The 26,217-nt window shown below is 46.5% G+C and overlaps 1 protein-coding gene across 2 annotated transcripts in view; it reads right to left on the reverse strand.

Annotated features, from left to right (window-relative positions):
- NLRC3 (NLR family CARD domain containing 3) overlaps positions 1–26,217 on the reverse strand; it is a 72,868-nt gene that overhangs the window by 45,443 nt on the left and 1,208 nt on the right. The window lies entirely within an intron of this gene.

A 26,217-nucleotide genomic window follows, 5' to 3' on the forward strand; every position in this document is an offset into this window, starting at 1 on the left:
TCAATCTGTCCATGCACCACAAGGATCAATGCTCCCTGTGTTACGGAGCTGGCATCCTGAGACATTATGCCAGGATGCTAGTACATCATGGTCTGAATGCACAGACAGCCTATGTCAACTTTCAGTGCCTATGCCATAGCACCAGTGCCAAGACTACTGTGCCAATGCCTTTCTTGGCTAGACCAGTGACGCCAGTTCTCAATGCCACCCACAGAGTGCCCCCCAAGTGTCTGAGTGAAAATCTAAGCCTAGCCCCCTAGGGACTGCTGGGTGGGGATTTGACTCTGGTTTGGAAAGGAAGATGCAAAGCCAAAAAAACCAAAACACACAGCTGCAAGGGGCCTCATTCAGTTTTGGGCAGGTCTAATCAGAGCTCAGAACCTCTGCCCAGCTTTGTTAATTAGCAGCGATTTCAGAGTTCTGTACTCGTTCTGTTTTCAACTCCACAAATTAATCACGCTCCAAGTAGGCTAACGAGCACCCACCTACTCCTTCTCATTTCGGTGCTACAGTATCGCTGCCTAATTGCTTTGCTTTGTGAAAATGGCCACTGAATTCAGTAACTTCCCGTGCCACGAGCAGTGGGAGGGAAGGATCGCTTCAAAGAGGAAAACGTCTGGTTTGAGAAGCCATAGAAAACCAGGCCTCTTTTGATCCATGCGGAGGGGGTCTCTGCACATGCATCTCCCCACCCCCAGGTGGAAACTGGCGCGGGGGGGGGGGGGGGTCAGCTGCCATCAGAGCTATATTCGCCTGTCTGCTGGGCTTGCATGTAGGCAGGCTGGGAGCTGGAGGTGTTCCAACCAGAGACTGAGTTTCATTTGCACACATCCTCCTCCCTAGGGCGGGATCCTCACTTCCAGGGGACTCCTGGAGACAGGCAGACCCAACGGAGCCCTTCGCAGAGCAGTTCCAATGGCACAGCCTTGCCAAGGAGCAGGGCTAAATCTTCCTCTCTTCTGGTGGGGGGCAAACCCAACCCTTCCCACAGAGGCGTGCAAAATAAACTCTCTGAAGCGAACCTGAGGAGGGTCATGCTCCCATGTGGCTAAGATCTGGCCCTTTGTGAGGCTGCCGTTGCAGACATAGCTACTAGTTCTCATGCCAAGAGCTGAGAGACAGGGCTGTTCCACCAGGAACAGCAGAGGGTTAGGCCTCCCAAACTAGTGCCCACTTTCTCCTACCCCCCAGGAGCTGTGCAGATGTTGGGAAATCTGCAGAGGGCAGGGACATCCACCCAAAAGCCTTGTCCCTGTACAATGGCTCCCGGTCCGGCTTTGTCCCCTGGGGCCTTCATCAGCATTCTGGAAGGGTCTCTCCTGTGGGCTTTGGCCCCAGACCATCTCTAGAGGGTCACAGGCACAGCAAATTCCCTTGAGGTTGGCGAGAGGACAATGCCTCCTCCAGACAACCCTGAGCACAAACCATCCTGCGCCCCAGAGAGCCACCGCAAAGGGGCTTCCATTGAGTCAGGAGAAGGGGAGAGAGGTTCTTCTGGAGGTGCTGCCTTGGGGTTGGGATTAACTGGATCCCCGTTCCCTCTTGTGATAGACCCAGACCAGTTGGGAACAGCAGAGTAGCAGAAGGGAGATATACTGGCCACTGGATAAGTAGTTTTCTGTTCCCTGAGTGACCAGAGCAGGGGCTGCTCCAGGCTAATAGACCACCTGACTCCAATTAACCTGCTAAGAGTCAGGTGAGGCAATTAAGCACCTGACTCTAATTAAGGCCCCTCTGATGCTATAAAAGGGCTCACTCCAGTCAAGCCAGGGGGAGCTAGGGAGCCAGAGGAGAGGAAGTGTGTGTGGGAGGAACTGGGAGCAAGAGGTGTGCAAGAAACTGAGAGTGAGTAGGCGTACTGCTGGAGGACTGAGAAGTACAAGTGTTATCAGACATCAGGAGGAAGGTCCGGTGGTGAGGACAAAGAAAGTGTTGGGAGGAAGCCATGGGGAAGTAGCCCAGTAGGTGTCGTGCAACTGTACCAGGAGGCACTAAACAGCTGCAGTCCACAGGGCCCTGAGCTGGAACCCGGAGTAGAGGGCGGGCACGGGTTCCCCCCATACCTCTCAACTCCTGATCAAACACAGGAGGAATTGACCTGGACTATAGCTTCTACCAAAGGGGAAGGTCTCAGGACTGTTTCCTACCCACAGGGTGAATCTGTGAAGCGAGCAAATCCGCCAATAAGCCCAGGACCCACCAAGGTAGAGGAGGAACTTTGTCACACTCTGCACACAGAAGGGGAGGGTACAATATAGCACAACAACAACTTTAAATAAGAACCCTACGTAGGGAGCGTCCCCACCCCATTGCTTGGAGCATGGCACAACAGAACAAACCCAAACACAACACATTCAAACGCCAGTGCCAGAAGGAGTGCTGCAGTGAGCACCCCGGCCTGACTTCTCAGCTCCACCCAGGTCAGGGAAGCACAGAGCTCAGTTACTCACCTGAATCGAACGAAAAACAAGTGGAAATCAGCAAGAAACGTTTCCATTTTATCAACACGCAAGGTTTCAATCAACCCCCACTGTGACAGGGTCCCACTGCGCCCACCCTTTATGTGCAGCCCCTCAGAGACCTTCCCTGCCGTTTATCTGCAGGGATTCACTTGCCTGCCTTTCACACGTGAGTGCCATCAGAGTATTTACAATATTACCCAGCTTTACTCCCCCTTCTCCAAAAAGCAGGGCAGGGGGAGCCAGGGCCGGCTCCAGGGTTTTGGCCGCCCCAAGCAGCCAAACAAACAAAAATAAAAAACAAAAAAAAAGCCATGATCACGATCTGCGGCGGCAATTTGGTGGGAGGTCCTTCGCACCGAGCAGGAGTGAGGGACCGTCCGCCGAATTGCCGCTGAACAGCTGGACGTGCCCCCCCTCTCCAAAGTGGACTCCCCAAGCACCTGCTTGGTAAGCTGGTGCCTGGAGCCGGCCCTGGGGGGAGCGTCTTCTCTCAGAGCACTCCCTTTTGACAGGCCCTTTTAGCCTTTTCTTTTATATCTCTCTCCTGCATCCTCCCCCTCCCTCTACCTTCCTTCCTGTGCTCTTTTATCCAGTCTCAGTGTTACTGAACTCAATAGCTACTTCCACCCCAATCTGATCCCATAATCAGGAATTCCTCTCCTTAACCAGACGCTCCCCGGGGGGACGCATGGGTTAAACAGTGACCAGAGTGCTGTGTCAGTGGCTGATTCCCAGCACTCTGTCACCACCACCCCTCCTCCAGCCCCCACACAAGTCAGAATTTTGTTTCACAGGAGATTTGGAACATTTTTGGTTTTGTTCCAATTCTGAACAAAAAATGGGTTGAAATCGCAGACTTTTCCTTGAAACAGAAAATCCAGTTCCCCCAGCTCTATTCTCATCCTTTTGATCTATCCTGGATCTCTCCATTTGGGGGTTTACAGTGGTTTGAATTTGGCCTCATGCCTCGGAAATGTTTTGAGGGTATGCCCATCGCCTCTTCAAGGAGTTTTATTGGTGGCCTAAGAGCTCCTTATTTTTTTCTCAGTGGCTGATGAGTTGTCTCATCTCGTATTTCTTTTTGCCCTCGAGCCATTGACTTGTGCAATTAGGATACATGATCAAATTAAGGACAGTCCAGCGAGTCAGCCATTCTCTGGCTAACCCGTCACTCCTTGCGGCTGTCCTGTTAGATCTAACCAGGCTGCGAAGTTCAACTCAATCTTTGCTTGAAGTAATCACTGGGTTTTCCTTCTTCTCTGAGTAGATGCTAACCAGGCTACAATCAGAAGCTCTTCTGCTGCATGCAATACTCTTGCCTCATCTCTCTTTATCTTCCGCTCCTGGAAAACCTAAATGGATTGAGTTCGGCCACTGATTGTTGATGACTGACTCTGATACCACAGATTATTTACCCACATGCCATGCTGTGATTTCCCAGACCTAGTGCTACTCTAAAAATGTAATATTCTCTCTGGGGAAACTATCAGCCTCACATTAGCAGAATTCAATGAATTCCACCTGGAGGGGTGGGAGTGAATAAACATCAGACATTTTTTCTAATTCCACTACAGCCCTGGGATATTCTGTAGGATGTTGGGATATTCTAGGGTTGCATTCCTCTAATGGCAGTAAGGTAAATTGTTCCACTGGTTAATTACTCTCGCTGTTAAAAATTTACACCTTATTTCCTGTCTGAATTTGTCTAGCTTCAACTTTCAGCCATTGGATCATATTAGACTCTTCTCTGAAAGATGGAAGAGCCCATTATTAAATATTTGTTCCCCATGTAACTGTGTATAGATTGTGATCAAGTCTCCCCGAACCTTTCCTTTATTAAGCTAACTAGATTGAGCTCCTTGAGTCTATCTCTAGAAGGCAGCTTTTCTAATCCTTTAATCTTCTTGTGGCTCTTCTCTGATTTATGAACATCCTTCTTGAATTGTAGACACCAGAACTGGACACAGGATTCCAGCAGTAGTCGCACCAGCGCCAAACACAGAGGTGAAAACCTCTCTCCTCGTACTTAAGATTCCCATTTATGCATCCCAGGATCACAGTAGCCCTTTTGACCACAGAATCTTACTGGAAGATGATTATCCACCATGACCCCCAAATCTGTTTCAGAGTCACTGCTTCCCAGGATAGTCCCTCATCCTGTAAGTGTGGCCTGCATTCTTTGTTCCTAGATGTATACACTGATATTTAGCCATATGTTATGAACATACAGCCATGGGTAGCATAAAATTCCTCTTTTACCTGTAAAGAGTTAAGAAGCTTAAATAACCGGTTGGCACCTAACCAAAAAAAACAATAAGGGGAAAAGATACTTTTAAATCTGTGGGGGAAGGATTTTGTTTTATGATTTGTGTTGTTGTTCTTTCTGAGACAAAGAGGAAGACCAAGCAAGTAATCCAGTTTCTACTGAAATGATACATTTAATATTACAGAAATAGTAACTAATAGCAAAAATCTGTGTTAAATTATCTTTTGTTTTAGCTTGTGAATTTTCCCTATGCTAAGAGGGAGGTTTATTCCTGTTTTTTGTAACTTTAAAGTTTGCCTAGTGGGGAATCCTCTGTGTTTTAAATCTTATTACCCTGTAAAATTACCTTCCATCCTAATTTTACAGAGGTGCTTCTTTTACTTTTTTCTTTATAATAAAGTTCTGTTTTTAAAAATCAGATTGAGTTTTTAGTGTCCTAAAAACCCAAGGGTCTGGTCTGTGTTCACCCTGGTTACCTATTTGGTTGGTATACTATTCTCAAGCCTCCCCAGAAAAGGGGGTGAAGGGGTTTGGGGGGTATTTTGGGAAAACAGGAACTCCAAGTGGCCCTTTTCCTGAATTTTTGTCTAACTCACTTGGTGGTGGCAGCGATACCATCACAGGGCAAGAAATTTGTGCCTTGTGGAAGTTTTTAACCTAAGCTGGTGTAATATAAGCTAGGGGGTCTTTCATGTGGGTCCCCACATCTGTACCCCAGAGTTCAGAGTGGGGAGGGAACCCTAACACCATATTAAAATTAATATTGTTTGCTTGTGTCCAGTCTACCAAGCGATCCAGATTGCTTTGTAGTGGTTACCTGTCCTCTTCATTATTTACCATTCCCTCAATTTTTGTGTCATCTAGAAACTTTGGGTGATTATTTTATGTTTTCTTCCAGGTCATTAATAAAAATGTTAACTAGTGTAAGGCCAAGAACCAATCCCTGCAGGACTTCAATAGAAACATGCATTCAATGATGATTCCCCAGTTACAGTTACATTTGGACACCTATCAGTTAGCCATTTTTTAATCCATTTCATGTGTGACAATTTTATATCTTTCTAATCTTTTAATCAAATGCAATTTGGTACTGAGTCAAACATCTTACAGAAATCCAAGTATATTACATCAACACTATTACCATTATCAATTAAACTTATAATCTCATCAAAAAGGCATCATGTTAGTTTCACAAGAGCTGTTTTCCATAAACCCATGTTGATTGACTAATTATATTACCCTCTTTTAGTCCTTATTAATGGACTCCTGTATCAGCCACTCCATTATCTACCCCAGGATCGATGTCAGACTGACAGGCTATAATTCCCAGGTCATCCCACTTACCCTTTTTAAATACCAGCACAACATTAGCTTTCTTCCAGTTCTCTGGAACATCCCCAGGTTTCCAAGACTTATTGAAAACCAGCATTAATGGCCCAACAAACTCAGCCAGATCTTTTAAAATTCTTGGATGCAAGTTACCTGGACCTCCTGATTTTAAAATGTCTAACTTCAACAGCTGCTGTTTAACATCCTCTTAAGATACATGAGGAATGGAAAGAGTGTTATCATATGATATGACATCATCTGTTTTTCCCAAATACAGAACAGAAATATTTGTTGAACACTTCTGCGTTTTCTTAATTGTTATTGATAATTCTACCGTTTTCATCTAGTACTGGGCCAATTCCATTGTTGGGATTTTTATGGTCCTAATATACTTTTTTTAAAAACCTCCTTTTATTGTCTTTAACTCTGCTGGCAATGGTTTTCTCTTTGTGTCCCTTTGCTTCCCTTATCAATATTCTACAATATCTAACATCTGATTTATATTCATTACTATCAATTTCCCCTTTCTTTATTTGTTATATATTATTATTTTTATTTTTCATAGCTGCCTTCACTTCCCCTCTAAATCAGGTCCATTTTTTAACCAGTACAGCCTTCTTCCTTGTGGGACTATGCCTTTTGGGGCATCTAGTAAGGTATTCTTAAACAATTCCTATTTATCACTCACATTTTTCTGATTAAATTCTTCCTCCCTGCTGATCTGGCTCATAACTGTTTTCATATTTGTGAAAATGGCCCTTTTAAAACGCCAAGGATGTACATCACTGGTCTGGACTTTATTCTGTTCACATATTATAAATGCGATCAAGTCTTGATCACTTGTACCTAAGTTGCAGTTCCCTGCTGAGGCGCACAAGAGGAAATCAAAAGGTCCTTGCACAGTCTTCTCCCACATTCTCACCCAACCAGGACTGACCATTTTGGAGTCCTTTGATTTCCCCATTAATCCACTTTTAGGTTTGGGTATGGTGCGGAGATTGCTCTGGTTTTATTGGGTGATGATCATTAAACACTTTACTAAGGCTGGGAAGTGCCCAGGCAGAGCGTACAAGGTTAAGTAAGAGGTTAAGGTGAGTCAATGAGGGAGTTGGGAAGAGAAGCCAGATTTCCAGAGATCATAGTACATTGCCAGAGCAAGCTGTTAGAGCCAGGAAAGTGCAGCCCCAAAGTATTCATGAATATTCATCCAACTAAAATCTACCAGTTTGCTTTCTTGGTATTTGCAGGTGGCGTTAGTTATTAAGCCAACATCAACTCCACTGGGATGTGCAGTCGACACTATGTTCTGTTATTCTCTTCATGTCACAGAAGACAGGAACAGCTAGACAAGACAGAGGCAGCTCTTCACTAAGTTGCTTCCTCTATGGATGCATTCCTTCGGATGCCTAGTAGAACTGAGCAGGAATTTTGTGAAAAATTCCAATTTTTGTTGTTGTTCCATAATGGAAGAAAAAATCTTGGAATTTTTCACTAAATGGCTGCATGACTCCCCGGTTGCCTGGCCAGCAACCTGCCCATCTATCTTCCAGGATGGCAGCTAGGCAGAGAACCAGCTGCCCAGCTCCCTGGCAAGTCAGCAGCCCTGGAGAGCCCCGGGTCTGGGAAAAGTTCTCCTGGTGAGCTGCTCTGGAGCTAGGAACCTTGGGAGCCTGGGCTCTGAGGATCTGGGCAGGCAAACTGGGAGGAAACCAGGCAGGTTTAGAAACCTATGCAAGGGGTTTCTGGAAATCTGTTTCGTTTGTCAGAATTTTATTAAAAATCGATACATTCCCACAGAACGTTTACATTTTGACAAATCAGCCCTTTCCAATGAAAAAGTGTTCCCTCCGAAAATTCCCACTGACTTTCATCCCAATTTCTGAATGGAGCTTTGATTCGACGTCACAATTAAATAAATACCAATCAACAGAGTGTCATTAATGAGACTCTTTGAACATTCCTAGTTATCGAAGCTAAACCTCACTTACAGAGCTACTTTGGCATTCCAGTGCTTCAATTGAGAGACTGGCCCCATCCACAATACTGGATTCAAAACCATCCATGACCATACTCATGGGCACACATCCAAGGATCAAATATCCATGCACCTTTTTCCCTTTGGGAATATCAAATTCAGATCTAGTTTACAATCCAGGCATCAAGACTTGGATCAAAACATCCTGACCTTAAGGAAATGCAGATTTGGATCCAATTCCAGATCCAAACTTTGCTACTGGAGCCAATTTCCACTTAAATTATGTAAATGTGTCAGCCTGGTCATAAAATAAAGACTTTGGGAGTGTCTAAACCTGAGGAATAGTTCCGGTGCAGTTTGGTGCCAGAGCAGACATGTAATTGTCCTGTAATACTCCAGCTCTCATTTTTGTACCTCAGTGATCCTCCCCAGGAAGGACTCATTTTTCTTTCTTACTGAGTGGTTGATGGCGTGTGATGCCCGGCCTGAAGGCTTTTCCTGCACCCAGACTGCAGCATCAGTGCAGCATGCAATTGTTCGTGCAGGCCGCCCGCACAAGAATTGAAAAAAGACCCACAGTCAGCACAGCACTTGGAGCAGCACAGAGCGTTTATTGGTCTATGGCAGGGGCAGCTAAACTGTGGCTCGTGAGCCACATGTGGCTCTTTTACCATTAAAGTGCAGCTCACAGAGCCCCCAAGCCTCCCTCATTCTCCACCTACCAGACTGGGGGCGGGGAGAGCTTGGGACCTCTGTCTTGCAGCAGGGTGGTGCAGTAGGGGCTTCTGCCCAGCAGGAAGGGGGGTCTTGGGGCTTCTGCCCAGTGGGGAGCGGGGTTATGGGGCTTCAGCCCTGTGGGTCACACCTGCCAGGGCTCAGGGCTTCAGCATGAGCGGTGCTGAAGCCCCGAGCCCAGTCAGGTGCCTTGTTCTGTTTTAAACTTTGAACTATATGTTACCAAAGTGATCAGAAAAGACACACCATTATTTTCTCTCTCTTCTGAGTCAGGAGTTCCTACAAATACCACAGACACAGAACGGTATTGCTCAGCTCCAAAACCAAATACAATGGGTAGATTATCAAACAGCTCAGGCATGCAACTGCACTGTTATCGCAATTGCACACTTAAACTGGGCAGCTGTACACACCAATAGCTAATTAGACGCATTTGTACAAATCATAACCTCTTGAGCATGCACAGTAATTATGTGCTTAATTTTAGTGTACAGTTGGATGCTCCCAATGTCTGGAAATCTGGCCTGCTTTGCTGTTTTGGAGTTAATGTTTGTCTACTTGATTTTAGTCAAAGGAATACTGTGCCATGGCAGGTAAATAGTATAATGGCTAACAAGGGTCAGGCTGGAGACTCTTGTCTACATGCTTGGGGTTTTACTGATCGCCATATTTGGGGTCGGGAAGGAATTTTCCTCCAGGGTAGATTGGCAGAGGCCCTGGAGGTTTTTCGCCTTCCTCCGCAGCATGGGGCAGGGATCACTAGCAGGAAGATTCTCTGCCAATTGAAGTCTCTAAGCCACAGGATTTGGGGACTTCAACAGCAGAGTCAAGGGAAAGGGTAGGGACGGCTTTGTGGCCTGCATCATGCAGGGGGTCAGATCAGATGATCATAATGGTCCCTTCTGACCTTAAAGTCTATGAGTCTACTTAAAGCTACACAATGTAGATTTTTATAAAACCAAATATAAGTCAGAAGCCACAAGACAGGAAAGAAATAGCCACTGAAATGTAGTTTCTTCCCAGAAGCACACGGGAGTAATCCCACCAACCCTCCAAGCCTGCTTGTAATTTGGGTCTGGGGTGCCTGTGTCACTCACCATGACGAGCTTCTCCAAAGCCCCCAAGTTAGAGGCACTTCACTGTGGCACCTCCAGAAGCACAGTATCCTTTTTCACCATCCTGGGGCATTGGTTCAATACAAGGGCTTAGCCACGGTTGGCCGTGAGTGGGCCATGGCCCACCCAATCAGCACCCAAGCCTACTCCGATCAGAGCCTCTGTGTATGCCAAGTTTAAGTCAATTTATTAATGTGCAATATAAATGATTTGCTGTGGGTTCAGGCCTGTAGTCAGTGCCTGCCCACCGTCAAGTTGGGGCCCAACCACATTTCCATTCCTAATTATGCCACTGGCTCGACAGCTGCTCAGAGGGGAGCATGGGGGCCTACAAAGCCCTAGGTTTTCCCTGATGACTCTCAGATCCCGCCTGATCTGGCCTGACCCTATTTAAGCTGTGAGATGGGATGAAATAGCAGTTGGAAGCAGATTGACTGGAGGCTGAGGTGGGAAGAGCTCCAGAACGTTGGGGAATCCTGGCTGCTGGTCAATCATCAAGGGCGGAGGATGACTGCTGAAAATCTGCAGAATGTCAGCACTCACTACAGGACTTGAAGTTCCTGCTGAGCATGTTGGCTCCTCCCTGCCACTGGACACACACTGCAGTGGTGGCTGCCTTTCAGCCACCCTTTGGCTGGCCAGGGAATGACACTGTCTCTGCTCAGGCACAGACCCCACCCCTGTGACCCACACGTTCACCTCTTCGAGAGCGCATTATTGTAGCTGTAGCTGAGGACACATGTAACTGCCCCTGAGCAGCAGAAGCTCATGCAGCAACTACTGGACAAATCTGATCCTGACTATGTTCAGGCCTACATGCACGACCCTCCTCTTTGAGGAGATTCTCAGACAGTAGAGACATCTTCCCAGGACTAACCCACAGTGGTGGAGACTGAAAGCAAAATAGATGAAAAGAAGGAGGAAGAAAAAAAGCTACAAACACTTTGACATGTACATGGGGAACAGCAGAGGCTGTGATAATATTACCATGTAGGGCACTGTCAGTGCTATTGTATGTTGTTGTAGAGAGCTTAGATACCACAGTGGCACACAACTTGAATACTGTGTGCTCAGAAAAGATCTATCAGAATGGAAGAGGTACAGAGGAGGGCAACAAAAATTATTAGGAGGAAGGAACAGCTTCTATATGAGGAGACATTAACAAAAGTTGGACTGTTCAGCTTGGAAAAGAGATGACAAAGGGAGGATATGATAGAGGTCTATAAAATTGTGAGTGGTGTAGGGAAAAAGTGTTATTTACTCCTTCTCATAACACAAGCACCAGGGGTCACCAATGAAATTAACAGGTAGCAGGTTTAAAACAAAGAAAAGGAAGTACTTTTTCACATAGCACACAGTCAACCTGTGGAACTCGTTGCCAGGGGACATTGTGAAGGCCAACAGAATAACTGGATTCAAAAAAAGAACTGGATAAGTTAATTGAGGACAGGTCTGTCAATGGCTATTAGCCAAGATGGGCAGGGATGCAACCCCATACTCTGGGTGTCCTAAGCCTCTAACTGCCAGAAACTGAGAGTGGAAGACAGGGGATGGATCATTCGATAATTGCTATGTTCTGTTCATTCCCTTTGAAACATCTGGCATTGGCCACTGTTAGAAGACAGGATACTGGGCTAGATGGACCATTGATCTGATCCAGTATGACCGTTCTTATTTTCTTAAGTAGTGATAGAAAAAGATAGAAACTTTGTTGGTACAGCATGCATTTTCCCCATCCACAACCAGTAACATTTGGTCGACTGGCTACTGGATAGAAACTGATTTGGAGATGGAAAGTGTCTTAAAAACCAGGTCACAGCTAATGCAGAGTTCCAGTGGAGCCCAGAGCTGTGTCATGCATCAGTCAAACAAGTGACGGGTTTCTGTTTTTTTAATGGTCCCCCAAGCCAACTCTATCAGCTCCACCAAGGAGACATTGTTCACTTTATGCCCTGCAGCCATCCAATACTTCAAAGGGAAGATAGTGTTACGCACAAGAAGTAAGGCTAAAGATAGCGACATCATTAATCATCAGGATGTCAGTGGCATCCTTCCAAGAAAAACAGAGGCGTAACCAGGTGGTAACTCAAGAGCTGTACATCTTCAGCTGCAGTCCTCCACTGGTGCCAGGAGGTCGTACTCCTTAGCAACCCACCTACCTGCATCTCTTGGACTTAGGCCAGTTCCATACTAGAAAATTAGGTCAGCATAACAACATTGCTCAGGGGTGAGAAAAATCCAAACCCCAGACGTCAACTTAACTACGCTGCTAAGTCCCTGTGTACACAGCGCTAAGTCCAGGGAAGGGGTAGGGACGATTTTGTGGCCTGCAGCATGCAGGGGGTCAGACCAGATGATCATAATTGGTCCCTTCTGACCTTAAAGTCTATGAGTCTATGAGTCTATGAGTAAGTCGACAGATGAATTCTTCCATCAATCTAGCTACCACTTCTCAGGGAGGTGGATTAACTACAGCGATGGGAGAACCCTTCCCATCAGCACAGGTAGCATCTACACTGAGGCACTACAGCTGTGCCACTGTAGCATTTCATGTGTAGACAAGCCCTTAGATCTTCAATCCTAAGAGCTCAATTCTGCCACCCTTACCCAGGTGGAATCCTTCCAAGCCGAGGAGCCCCAGTGAAATCAATATTCATGCTCAGTAAGGATGGCAGAATTGACTCCAAAGAGAAGTTTGTAAAGGAATACACAGTAACAATTCAGATGAAGGTAACCATGGAATATAAAGGTCACCACTGAGGGATTTAACGTACACTATAACTAGGACCTGTCCTCTGGTGTCTGTGCCTTGTCGTGGCGGGACAGCTTGCGTGCTCTAATGATCTCCAGAGTCTGTGTAGGTGGGGGCTTTTTGCTCCTGGTAGGTTAAACCATGCTGGATTGGTCTGTGGGGGAGGGGCCAGACAAAACAGACACCCTGGTCCTCCAGGTTGAGGGTTAGGCATAGGGCTAACAACCCTGTCCCATAAAAAACAAAATATGTTACAGAAACAGCGACAGAGAAATCGACCATTATTGTGTGTGATGGCCTTCAGGAGTCAATGACCTGTATGACTGCCAGTGGTGAAAGCTGAAAGGAAGCCACTGGCATGAAGACTGAAGTGCTCAACACCAAGACAAAAACCAAATTTGGAACCTACGGACAATGTACGAAACAGGGAAGTTAACTCAGGTCCCAGCAGAGATGAGACACTACAGCTTACACATCCTGGGTGTCAGCGAGAGCAGATGGATGGGATCAGGAAGATTAACAACAGCCTCAGGAGAAACTTTGCTGTTTTCTGGATGAGATGATGGACAACACCATGAGGGTTTTGCCATCCTTTTGAAGAAGGGAGTGGAGCATTCCCTGCTTGAATGGAAATCCATCAGCAGCAGACTTATGAGAGCCAGACTGAAAGGGAAACATAATAATATCACCCTGATTCAGTGCTATGCTCCAACAAAATGACAGCGATGAAGAAATAAATTTTTACACTGCAGGAGTTAGAGAGAGTACCACGCCACGACCTAACTATCATCATGGGAGACCTGAATGCCAAGGTCGGTAAGGATAACACAAACAACGACAGAGCAATGGGAAGATATGGGTGTGGCACCATGAATGAAAATGGAGAAAGGCTTGTTGATTTCTGTAATATGAATGACCTAGTCATCAGCACAACCCTATTTGAACATCAGGAAATTCACAAGCTGACATGGAGTTCTCCAAATGGCAGAGATAAGAACCATCTTGACCATATCATGATCGATGGCAAATGGCAATGCTCATTGACACATGTAAAAGTGAGAAGGGGTGGAGATGTTGGCAGCAACCACCACCTTGTGACAGCCTCCATCAAGCTCAAACTGAGAAGTGTGGGTCCACCACACAAAGGACATAGACGTTATGATATTGACAAGCTAAAGTCCCTTGAAATACAGAAAGCCTTCATTCTGCAGTTAAAGAACTGGTTTCAGGCACTTGCAGACCTTGATGGAGAGGAGGGGAATGCAGATGAGGAGATCAACAAGAAGTGGGACAAAGTAACAGCAATTTATAAACAGAGCAGTGAAGCCTGTCTAGGCTACAGGCAGAAGAGAAGGAAGGAGTGGATTACACCCAGCACATGGAAAGCCATAGAAACCAGACGAGCCCTGAAGAAAAATGTTTTAGACACAAAATCCCAGAAGCTAAAGAACGAATACCATGAGCAGTATAGCAAGGCTCCCTGGGAGGTCAAACACCTCTTGAGAGCAGACAAACGGCATATATTGATAATCGGGCAACACAAGCAGAGGATGCAGCTGCTCGTGATCAAGGAACTGTCTACAAAATGATACAGCTTATCAGTTTGGTAAACGGCAGACACCAATAAACACTCTCATCAGGAACAAACAAGGCCATCTACTAACAATCAAAAAAGAACAAGAAATGCGCTGGACAGAGCATTTCAAAGAATTGCTGAATGGGGAGCCACCTAAAGAGGAAGCAAACATCCAGGAGGCAGAAGAAGATCTTGATATCAACACAGACACCACAACTAAGGAAGAGATCATTCAAGCCATCAAATCCTTGAAAAATGGGAAAGCTCCTGGCAAAGATAACTTGAATGCAGAATTGTTCAAGGTAAATCCTAAATTAGCGGCATCTATCCTGGCCCCTCTAGTTACATCAGTCTGGGAAAGGGAAAAAGTGCCAGATGAGTGGACCAATGGGGTTATAGCGAAGATACCAAAGAAATACATTCTCAGTGACTGTAATAACAGGCATCACACTTTTATCTGTGCCAAGCAAAGTATTGTGTAACATCATAGTCCAGCATATATCAGAGGCAGTTGATAGCGTTCTCAGAAAAGAGCAAGCTGGTTTTCGGAAAGGGCCTAGATGCACAGACCAGATCTTCATTCTACGAAACATAATAGAACAGTGCTTAGAATGGCAATGGCAACTGTAAATAAATTTCATAGACTTTGAGAAGGCTTTTGATAGCATTCACAGGACCAGCATATGGCGCATTCTGCGAGCATATGGAATTCCTTTCCGTATAATCAACTTCATAAAAAGCTTCTATTTCAACTTTACATGCAGTGTTGATCACAGTGAGCTCAGTTTTGAAGTCAAAACAAGAGTACGCCAGGGTGTGTCATGTCTGCAATCCTTTTCAACACTGCCGTTGACTGGGTAATGCGGCATACAACAGAAGACACGCCAAGAGGCATTAAATGGACACTCTTCTCATCCCTTGAAGACCTGGACTTCGCAGATGATGTTGTTCTCCTACACCACCCAACACCATATACAAGAAAAACAACTCGACTCAACACATTCAGCCAGCAAATAGGACTGAAAATCAACCACAATAAGACAGGTTTCAGAGTAGCAGCCGTGTTAGTCTGTATCCGCAAAAAGAACAGGAGTACTTGTGGCACCTTAGAGACTAACAAATTTATTAGAGCATAAGCTTTCGTGGACTACAGCCCACTTCTTCGGATGCATATGCTCTAATATGAAAGCTTATGCTCTAATAAATTTGTTAGTCTCTAAGGTGCCACAAGTACTCCTGTTCTTTTTGCACAATAAGACAGATATCATGACCGCTAATATTGCTTCACCATCACCAGTATGGATAAAGGATTAAGTTTCACCAATGTAGAAACATTCGCATACTTGGGTAGCACCATCAGCCAGGATGGTGGAACAAGCCAGGACATCCAGAACAAAATCAATAAAGCCAGAAATACCTTCAGGAGCTTAAATACAGTCTGGAAATCATCAAAATACAACACCAAAACTAAACTCAAGATTTATCAGAGCTGCATACTTTCTATACTACTTTATAGTGCAGAATGCTGGGGAATGGGAAAGTATGACATGTCCAAACTGTCTTCATTCCATACAACCTGCCTCAGAAAAATCCTCTGTATTTTTTGGCCCAGAACAATCTCAAACCAAGATCTATTGAAACAGTGCAGCCAAGAGGATATGAGCACCATCATTGCCAGGAGGCGTTGGAGATGGATCAGTCATGTGCTTCGGATGGAAAGTGATTCCATCACCAGAGTAGCAATAAGATGGACACCTGAAGGCAAGCGAAAATGAGGCCACCCAAAAACAACATGGTGAAGAGCTGAGCTGAAAAACCTGGGGCACAGCTGCGAAACTATTGAAAGACTTGCCAGAAACAAACAGGAGTGGAGGAGCTTCGTCACTGCCCTAAACGTCACAGGCGTAATAGGAACATGATGATGGTGATAACCAGGACATTTCCATTTCCAATGTTTTCTCACTGTCAATCAGCATCCAAGTGCCTGGGCTGCTCTCAGAGTACCAGTGCGAGAAGCTGAATTGTGTGCCTCCTGGTTGAACGATGCACCAGACATTTTCACCAGGAGCTCTCTCTTTCAAAACACAAGATAACATGATTTATCTTCATTGCATGCACTCTGTACACAAGATGGGAACAGTACACTATCTTACAGTATAGGAAGCCATTCCCTGCACCACTCCAATGGAAGCATTTGGATTGGAACAAAGCTCTGGTGGGTATCAATACAGCCTGGAGTTTTCTAGATAAGCCACAGTAACTGTGTTCAGATAATCAAGAAGGCAGGAGCTGTTCAGCAATGGGCTCATCCTCCTGGGGTCTCTGCTTTATTAATCAGACCTCCTCATTATCCAAATCTCTTCCTTGTTGCCCAGCATGAGACATGCCCTGTGCATCGTGTAGCTCATGCTAGGGGACAAGGAAGGGATTTGGACAATGCGGAGGTTTGGGGAATAGGGTTTTGGATAAAGAGGAGTATTCTGTATATTCATGAAAAATATTTACTCTAATGTAACACAGTATTTTCCATCGTTTTTATATTATAGTGAATATTAGATATTAGCATATAATATAATGCCCATATAAAGGTCTAATTCTTGCCCTTTAATTCCTATTAATAGGTGTCAGACGGTTATCCTTCTTCAATTCCTGTCCTACACTGTTGTACTGTAAAATGGTTAGTACCTTCTGCTCCAGGGGCAGCATTTCGATAGTGAAAAGGGGATTCCAACTGAAGTTTGAAGAGCACTGTGGGATCTTTAACTGGAAGGTGTGGATAAATGTCAGCCATTAATAACATTTGCACAAGGAGACACAGTCCAGGCTTATTAAGGGCAGACAGTTAAACCAGGGTCAGAATGTTGGAATTATATTCTTTGCTGTATCACGACATCAGATTCCCATGAGACATGCATAATGCTCCATGGCACAGTAGTTAGTCAGGATTTGACACTGTGCTCAAAACCTACTTCCTGTTTTACCAGTGATTTGGCATTGACTTAACTTGAAAAGGAGGATGGGAGATGGTCCACAATTTTCCACTTAGCTCTTCTCAGCTGCATGGCCATTTTTACCCAGTGGATGTCAAAACCCAGTTCATCTCTGGCTATCCCATCTCTGGGGTAGGGAGGAGTTGATTTCTGTTGTAGGACCTTCTCAGAGTGAGAGCTAACAGCTGGCATTCTAGCTCCTCTGAGCTCCAGCCTAGCAATCTGTTTTAGGGGACTCAGGGCCAGACTATGGCTGGACCCCTGGGGCTCTGCCAGGGTGCGTCAGGCGGATGGAAGAAGTCTACTTCGTTGGGGCCCACGCTGCAGGGACAATCGCAATTGCAGCTCCGTGCTCTCTGGTCATAAAGGGGATCAGAGCAGAAAGGGTGTCCCAGAGCTCCAGGAGGCATTGTCTGTCTCCCACAACTGCCGCCTGGGTGGTAGCATTTCACAAAGCCTTCAGCACAGAACCTTCATTTAATGCCACACTCTAGACTAAATGTGTACTTATACCCTGACTCTATAGACAGGACATCAAAGGGTTTCATAGTGATCATCTCTCAATGATTCCCCAGCACCATACCCAAGAGTTGACATCAGTCAGGACCCAAGAACAAATTCTCCTGTGTTTGTTGCTCTCCCCACTACAGTCTGAGCCAAATTCTCCACTCAGCTACACGCTTTAAACTCCACTCACTTCCCCCTGGGATCTGAAGCCAACCTGGGTTCTTTTGCCTCACAAATTAGTTAACGATTTGATGTGTAAGCCAGGCTACAATCCAGCTTCTTGTCCCAGAGCCACATTGGCTCTCCAAAGCGAACTGGAGTGAAAGGATCTGTCTACACCACAAAAAAAAATACGTTCTTAACTCAGGTTAGTTAACTCGGGTTAAAACAGCAGTGAAGACACAGCAATTCAGCTTTTAACTCGGGTTTGTAGCTCATTCAGGCCTATAGGGAAACCAAGTTGCTATGGCTTCACTGCTATTTTAACCTGTGTTCTTAACCTGGATTAGCGAACACATCTTTTTTTGCAGTGTAGACATACCCCAAAGCAGTACACCCTTATTTTTGCCACTAAAGTCAGTAGATCTGACTCTGAATATACAGAGGGTTTGCTTCTGACCTCACATTGCTGTGAAGTGCTGCATGCTGGAGCAGAGAGGATTGAAATCTTCATTGTAGAAACGTTATTGGGCAAAATTTGCCCTTTTTCCTGCTTACAAATCATTTGAGAATTAATAGTTGCTGAATTGCTTATGAAAACAAATTTCCTTCCCATTAGGTGTTCGCAGACTGGTTTCCTTAGACTGTCCTGAATTCATGGTTCAGACTGCCACCTTTTGGGAAAAAAATAGGGACACATTCACTGTAACATGAACATTTTATGCAAATTATTTAATGAGTCTACTTGTATATTTGCAAATAATCAGCATAGAACCCTAAACTTTAGCTTTAAAATTACTGTATGGGTTTAGTGCTGGTGAAAAGTGTTGGGCTGGTGACTAAAGCCCTCTGTTTATCTACAAGCCAGCCACATGGCCAGCCAACACACATTGCCCTGCCAGCATGCCTTCGTCCTGACCAGGGCCAGGGCTTTCTCTAGGGGTGACAGAAGTAGTTCAGTCTCTATGGCCCATGCAGTAGTTGACCTCTGATGACTCTGCCAATTAGTCATGGGTGGTGCATGAACCCCCACCCCCACCCCGTTCGGGGAGACTAGCCTCCTGCCCCGCCCCTTCTGCCTTAGGCCCTGCCCTCACTCCGTGCCCCCACTCTCACCCACTGGGGCCAGAGGAGCCCTGAGCTCCCCATGGTGGGAAGCGTTAGCGGAGGTTTGCAGAGGCTTAGCCTCCCGCAGCCTCCTTCACGTGGCACCCAGGCAATTAGTACAAAGTCTCATAGCCAGATTGTAATGTGGGAACTTGAATGGAGAGCCATGAAACCCATCTCAAACAGAGGACACCAAACATCCATCAGATAGGAACAACTCGCAATCCCGGCTAAACTGGATTAGAGTCCAACTGGTGGCCTACACATGAAAGGCTCTGCAGCCCATTAGCAACACTCCGGGACTGGATGTCTCAGGATAAATGCTAACTTACAGGGGGGTTCAACAACTATATATTACATATCAACCAATCTGCCTATGTTTAAAAAAATAAAGTTGCCAAGTCAAGTACTAACAACATTTAGGCAAAGGCAGAATTAAGTTTGCTCATGCAACCATAACTCTTCCCCCTTGTGTGTCAATGCATCAGGAAACAGTCTTTCATTGCATGATCCATACTAGTTTTTTCCCCATTTTTTCAGCTGAGTTTGAACCCAAGACCTTGAGATTCATAGCACAGACCTCAACCACTTGAGCAAAAGGAGTAAACCCACAACGAAAGAAAGCCATTACCGTATACATGCCCCTAGAAAGAGCCACGGCACACAACTTGTCAGTGGGTCTCACAGCTATTTGTAAGAGAGTGGAAAAGTGATGGGTATCAGGAGCCATAAGTGCTATTCCTGATTCTGGAAAGGGAGCATATGCTAGTAATTAGAGCAATGGTTCCAGATAGAAACTCCAGGCACATAGATCTGACACCTGAAAGGCTGTGTGTCTAGTTGGATGAGATTTAGGCCTGTCATAGCAAAGACCAGACTTCTAGTCCCACCTCTGCTAGAAATGACCTTGTGCAACCTTGCAGTTGACTTATCTCTAAAACACAAGACTGTTTTTTGCCTGCCTCCTAAAGCAGCAGGGTTGTGGATTACATGAAAACCTGTCAGTAGAAGAGGTGAGACCGGGATCATTGGTGTCCTAGCTTCCAGCCCAAGGCACCTTCTCCTAGGACCTAGATCAAAGGAAGTGTGGGGCACATGCATGCACACATGAATTGTGACAGTCTCACTTTGCAGGTCTGAGGAACGTGAGACAGCCCTTTGGATGTAGGGACTGTCCTATGAAAACAGGGAAGAGTTGCAACCCTATTACAGGTGTATGATTGGTCACTTAAGTCATGTGGTATTGATTCTGTGCAATAATTGGATGTTGAAAACTTTTTAAGCAGGAACATAATGAATGGCAATGACTGAACAGGTCAGGAATAGTCTTGTTCACATGAGGCTATGGCTGTTCACACAAAGAGCAGCCAAACCCCAAACACTCCTGAAAACAAAAGACTATTTGCATGAATGTTCTTGAATACTCAATGGAATTGAGGGGCAGGAACATGTTTGCATCAAGCAGCCATTCCAGACTTGGTGCTCCCAGACATTCATTTGTTCAGGGTTGGACAGCAATAATAATGAATCATTTCGTTCCTTGTGATTATGCCACAACTTTAAGGCACAAAGACATGGCATAATAAGCCCCATGAAATGTATTCACTCACTTTACCAGCTTATTGCTACATTGCAACTACACAGTGGTGGAAACTACCCCCTCATGCTGTCAGAGGCATTGGGCCTGTAGCAGCACTGACAGCCTCGGAGAATGAGTGAAATCTCATTCCCAGTCCCACACATATAGTGTCCTTTTCTAGCACTGTTAATGTTTTATATTGACCATGCACTTCAATGGCATCTTGCATCCAGAATTGTCAAATCATTGTACATACATTCATTTATGACCCTGTGAGCTGGGCCAATGAGGAAACTGAGACCTAGAGAGCTGATGTGACTTGTTCAATGTCAGACAGAGTGGCAGAGTCAGGAATTGAATGCAAGCATCTTGACTCCTAGTTCCCTTCTTCTCTAGCTATGAGACCACATTTAGCCTTCCTTCCTAAACCCAAATGGGAAAGCCAATCTAAGTTGCAGAAGCACATCAGAGAATCCTGAATTATGTTAATATATTTAACTTTCATGTAAAATATAATCAAGAAAAATTGATCTTTCCACATCTTTGCACACTTATTTATTCCTAGTTTAACAATTGTCAGGAATTCTCTTCCTTGACATTACTGTGGGAGTAAATGATGTCAGAAAAGCCCCATTGCTACCAGTGGATAGAAGGGATGCTTAGCCTGCATAGACCTGCTGGGTTTTCTGCGGTCAGATTTGTGCCAGGGATAGGTACTAATGATCCCACTGTAAAACCAGCTCGCTGTCAGTGACCAGAATCACTTGCAAAAGTCTATTCTAACAAGCCACCTGGGACTTTGGCTGTCACTATGCTACACCATGGTCCCTTGGGATTTCAAGGTAACAGCAGGGATACAACTCTGATCCATTTGCTCCAAAATGCACAAGCTTCTACCACTGGTGATAAAGAAAAATCTCCTCCACAGGCAATCCAGAGCCTCACACACCCAGCTGAGCTGCTCTAAGTCCATTCAGCAGAACGAGGGAGTGGTACATATTGACAATAGTACTGTGTTACTACTGTGCTGCCAGCTACTGCCAGTCAGGCCTGCCAACAAGGGCGGGGCAAAGGGGGCAACTGCCCAGCAGGCCGGGCCACAGGAAAGATTCAAGTGCCGCTCAGCTGATTAGCAGACCGCGCACAGCCTGCAGCATGTGGGGACCGACTGGCTAAGCAGCAGTTCTGCAGAAAAGGCCCTGGGGATCACAGAGGACGAGAAGCTGGATATGAGTCAGCAGTGTGCCCTCATTGCCAAGAAGGCCAACGGCATATTGGGCTGCATTAGTAGGAGCATTGCCAGCAGATCAAGGGAAGTGATTATTCCCCTCTATTCGGCACTGGTGAGGCCACATCTGGAGTATTGCGTCCAGTTTTGGTCCCCCCACTACAGAAGGGATGTGGACAAATTGGACAGAGTCCAGAGAAAATGATTAGGGGGCTGGGGCACATGACTCACAAGGAGAGGCTGAGGGAACTGGGGTTAGTCTGCAGAAGAGAAGAGTGAGGAGGGATTTGATAGCAGCCTTCAACTACCTGAAGGGGGGTTCCAAAGAGGATAGTGGCAGATGACAGAACAAGAAGCAATTGTCTCAAGTTGCATTGGGGGAGCTCTAGGTTAGATATTAGGAAACACTATTTCACTAGGAGGGTGGTGAAGCACTGGAATGGGTTAGCTAGGGAGGTGGTGAAATCTTCATCTTTAGAGGTTTTTAAGGCCCAGCTTGACAAAGCCCTGGCTGGGATGATTTAGAAGGGGATTGGTCCTGCTTTGAGCAGGGGGCTGGACTAGATGACCTCCTGAGTTCCCTTCCAACCCTAATATTCTACGTTTCTGTGTGTTCAGGTGCCCCTCACACCATGTTGCTCTGTCCTGCTGCAGCTGCTCCCAGGACCCTCCTACTGTCTGTGTAGAGTGGGGGAAAAGAGGGTGCTGATGTCAGGGTGTCCCCCTCCCCTGTACCCCATCTCTGCAGAGCAGGGGAGAGAGGATACAGCCTGGCTCAGGTGGACTCAGAGGTGCTGAGGTCTGAGCCTGAGTGTGTGACTGAGTGCCTTTCTTAAGGAGACAGTGCACTGTTTGTGAGATTTTCCCAGCGGCCAGCTCACACACTCTGTCTCTCTCTGCCTCTCTCTCACACACACACACTCTCTCTCTCTCCCCCACCCCGGCCCCCGCCCATGTACCCCATCTCTGCAGAGAGGTGGAGAGACAACAGGACTCAGGAACAGAGCAGGAGAGCTTTCAGTGAGTGTCTTAAAGAGACAGCGCAGGCATCTCTCAGAAACTTCCCCAGCAACCAGCACACACACTGTCTCTTTGTCAAACACACACACACACACACAGTCTCTTTCACACTCACCTCTCAACACATACTTGCATTATTATTGTTGTTACTTCTTGGTACTTCCTGCAATGCACATATATTCTCTGTAATTTTATTCTTTCAAAGTGTGTTATTTTAGTGTCTTGACTAGGCTACGCATTTCATAATTTTTATTTCTCTTACACTTAAATTTAATTCTTTGAGTAGTGAGTTCTAAAATGCCTAACCTGTCCTGGCTGGAGTAATTATCCCTATGGTAACTTTTTAAAAATATATATTATTTCTAGGTTTTTTGTTTCTACTGGTGGTGCACATCCGCACATACCTCAGTGCACATAACAAAATGTATTGCTCACATGGATGGAAAAAATTAGAGGGAACATGCCAGCAGTGCAGCCGGCAGCATCGCCCAAATGTCAGGCAGACCGCGTCGTATGGGGCCCATTGACTGACCTGCCCTGAGGCCCGGAATTGCTGTCGGCATGCCTGGTGCCAGTCCCTTGGAGCCCTTACAAGGTTCCTCAGTTTCTGGGACAATCCACACTTAAGACACCCTGCCCTCCCGCCGGGGAGCAAGGCCACACTGCAGTATGGGAGTGTCTCTGCCGCACACTGCAGGTCAGTCCTGGATCAGCCCAAGTGACAGTTTCCCAGAAAGCAGGGAGAGGAATGCTGATCATAGGCCCTGAAACAGACCTGGTGAGAGCAGAATGGGCAACATCCCCAAAGGGAAGGGACCCTGTGACAGGGTGCTGAGTGAGAAACACTTAATCAGCCCCTGCCACTCCAGCCCCAATCAAGGAAAATGGATTGGGGCTGGCTGGATAGACCTGTGTCTGCCTGGTAACGGGCAGCACCTGCAAGCCTCATTAGCCAGGGCTATAAAGGCTGGGAGGAAGCCATAGAGAAAGGAGGAAGAGAAAGGCCAGGCACAGAGGGAGGTGGGAGCCTTCTGGTCATCTGTTGCTGGCCAGGCCTGCACTTGGTAAAGTTGGCTGTGAAACCTGTACATAGGTGGAAAGTGGCAGCGGGAAAACAACTGTAAATAAAGAACACTGGTGTTGCATGAAGCTGAGGCATTCCTGACTGATTGGAGAGGGCAAAAGGGGCCAAAACCAGAGGGGCCCAGCTGTGCGCCTTGCTACAGACCCGATTCAGCAGGGACAGAAACCAAACTTGAAAGGAGAAGGCTGTTGGGATGGGGAAGAAGAGAGAGGTGGGAGCAGGGAAGGACCTCAGTGTTGTGGGTGAATCTCAGAGGGGAAAGACACAGAACCACTCCCTATGGGGAGAAGCCAGCCTCTCAGAGGAGGAACAGTCCCCTTTCAGCAAACATTACCACACATTTGTTTCCATTAATGAACAGAGGAGCCTATTGTTTCCTATGGCCTTTTCATACACCCTCCATCTCGGAACACTCTACAGAGCAGTGTGTAGAGCTGGCTGAACAATGGAAATACGGATATACACATGTATGGGATGAGCTCTGCTGCTATTTGTAGGTTCGTATTATCCTCATTCTTGAGGATTCGGACGCAAGCTGGGCACTGGGGAAAACGTTTGAGATTCCAAAAGTTTCACATACTTTACAGGGATGATTATTCATCCAAACACATGTGCTGCAAAGTGCATTGATTGCTACTCCCTGTTTCAGTCATCCAGTCAGTGAGCAGAAACCTCATCATCTGATTTAGGTGACTGGCCATGAATAACAAATAGCAAATACTGGAAGAGAACAGTTCACGAACAACCCGTAGGCTGAAAATTGTTCATCCAAACAACAAATCTACTCAGCGAAATCAGGATCTAGTTTATGGATCATTCCAGATAGAAAAAAAAGGCTAACTGTTAGGATATAGAAATAAGCCCCCTAACACTAACCTCACAGAGAAAAGTACTGCTGCTGCATTTACAGCATAGGTAATCTTCAGAGTTATATATTTACTGAGTTAGCTGCTGCTGCCCCAAGGACAAAGCTCTGCAAAAAGCATTTAATTTAGTGGCAAATCCACTTTCCGTCTTATGTGGTCTGCATTTCTCTCCAGTAGGCTAGTTGGAGGCAAACCCTGCTGAATGTTCTGCCTGCAACTAGAGTCATCATTGTCTGTTAGCCATATCACCAGGGCCGGCTCCAGGCACCAGCCCACCAAGCTTGTGCTTGGGGCGGCACCTGGAGGGGGGTGGCGCGGTGCTCCAGCCGCCGGGGAGAGCGGGGCCACGGTCAGGGCTCGCCGCCCTCCCCCCGGCACTCTGGCAGCCGGGGACAGCGGAGCCGCGGCGGGCTCCCCACCCTCCCCCCGGCGCTCTGGCCACCGGGGAGAGCGGAGCCGCGGCGGGCTCGCCGCCCTCCCCCCGGCGCTCTGGCCGCTGGGGAGAGTGGAGCCCCGGCCGGGGCTCGCCGCCCTCCCCCCGGCGCTCTGGCTGCCGGGGAGAGCGGAGCCCCAGCCGGGGCTCGCTGCCCTCCCCCCGGGGCTCCGGCCGCCCTCCCCTGCCGCGCTGGGGGGGGGAGGGGGGCGGCCGGAGGCTTTTTTGCCTGGGGCGGCAAAAAAGCCAGAGCCGGCCCTGCATATCACAGTTGTCTGCCATCCTGGAAATGATTTGGGGCTTATTAATACTGAACTGTCACAGCACCCAGCCAAGCCGCTCATGGTAATGGCCTGTCGGCAACTCCTTTCCAGGCATTTAAATTAGCAGTAACCTGTTTGAAGCCACAGCAGTTGAAGCTCAGCAGGCCAATTCAACTTCTCAAGAAGGAAACTTGTCAGGCAGCTTCTTAGGAGACATACGCTTGTCCTTGTGCTGGGAGCTCAGTGGATTCCCACAAGGGAAGCAGATTTAGAACTGGTTAGTTCTTGCTCAGGACACTGGAATACCGAGGTGTTGCAACAAGTAGGGTTGGCGTTTCAGTGGTGGCACTAACGAACCAATGCCCTTTCACCCCCATGGTACAAGGAAGCAGTGGTCCCTTGTGATCAATAAAGATCTTATGATGCTCTCTGTAAGAGTGGAATAGACCCTGATGTTCTAGATAAATTCCAGCACAAGTAACTTGATACCTCAATTCCCTGTGTAGTTTTAACTGGGTTCAGCATTGACTTCACACTCTCAACTGCTGTGCTGCATTATTGGGACCTGTTAAATACTTGCCATGTTCCTCCCTAGTGTTCTCTGCATTTCTTGACATGAGTCCTATGGGTTGTATGTAAAGTGTTTTGGGATCCTTCAGGATGAAAGGCCCTATCAAAGCACATGACAGGATGATTTCTGCTTTAAAGATTTCATTATCTCTGGGGCTGCAGCACAGGAAAGAATTTTGGACTTTTTTTTCTAAAAGGAAC

The sequence above is a fragment of the Malaclemys terrapin genome, chromosome 10 (assembly GCF_027887155.1).
Source record: "Malaclemys terrapin pileata isolate rMalTer1 chromosome 10, rMalTer1.hap1, whole genome shotgun sequence".
Classification (NCBI taxonomy): Eukaryota; Metazoa; Chordata; order Testudines; family Emydidae; genus Malaclemys; species Malaclemys terrapin.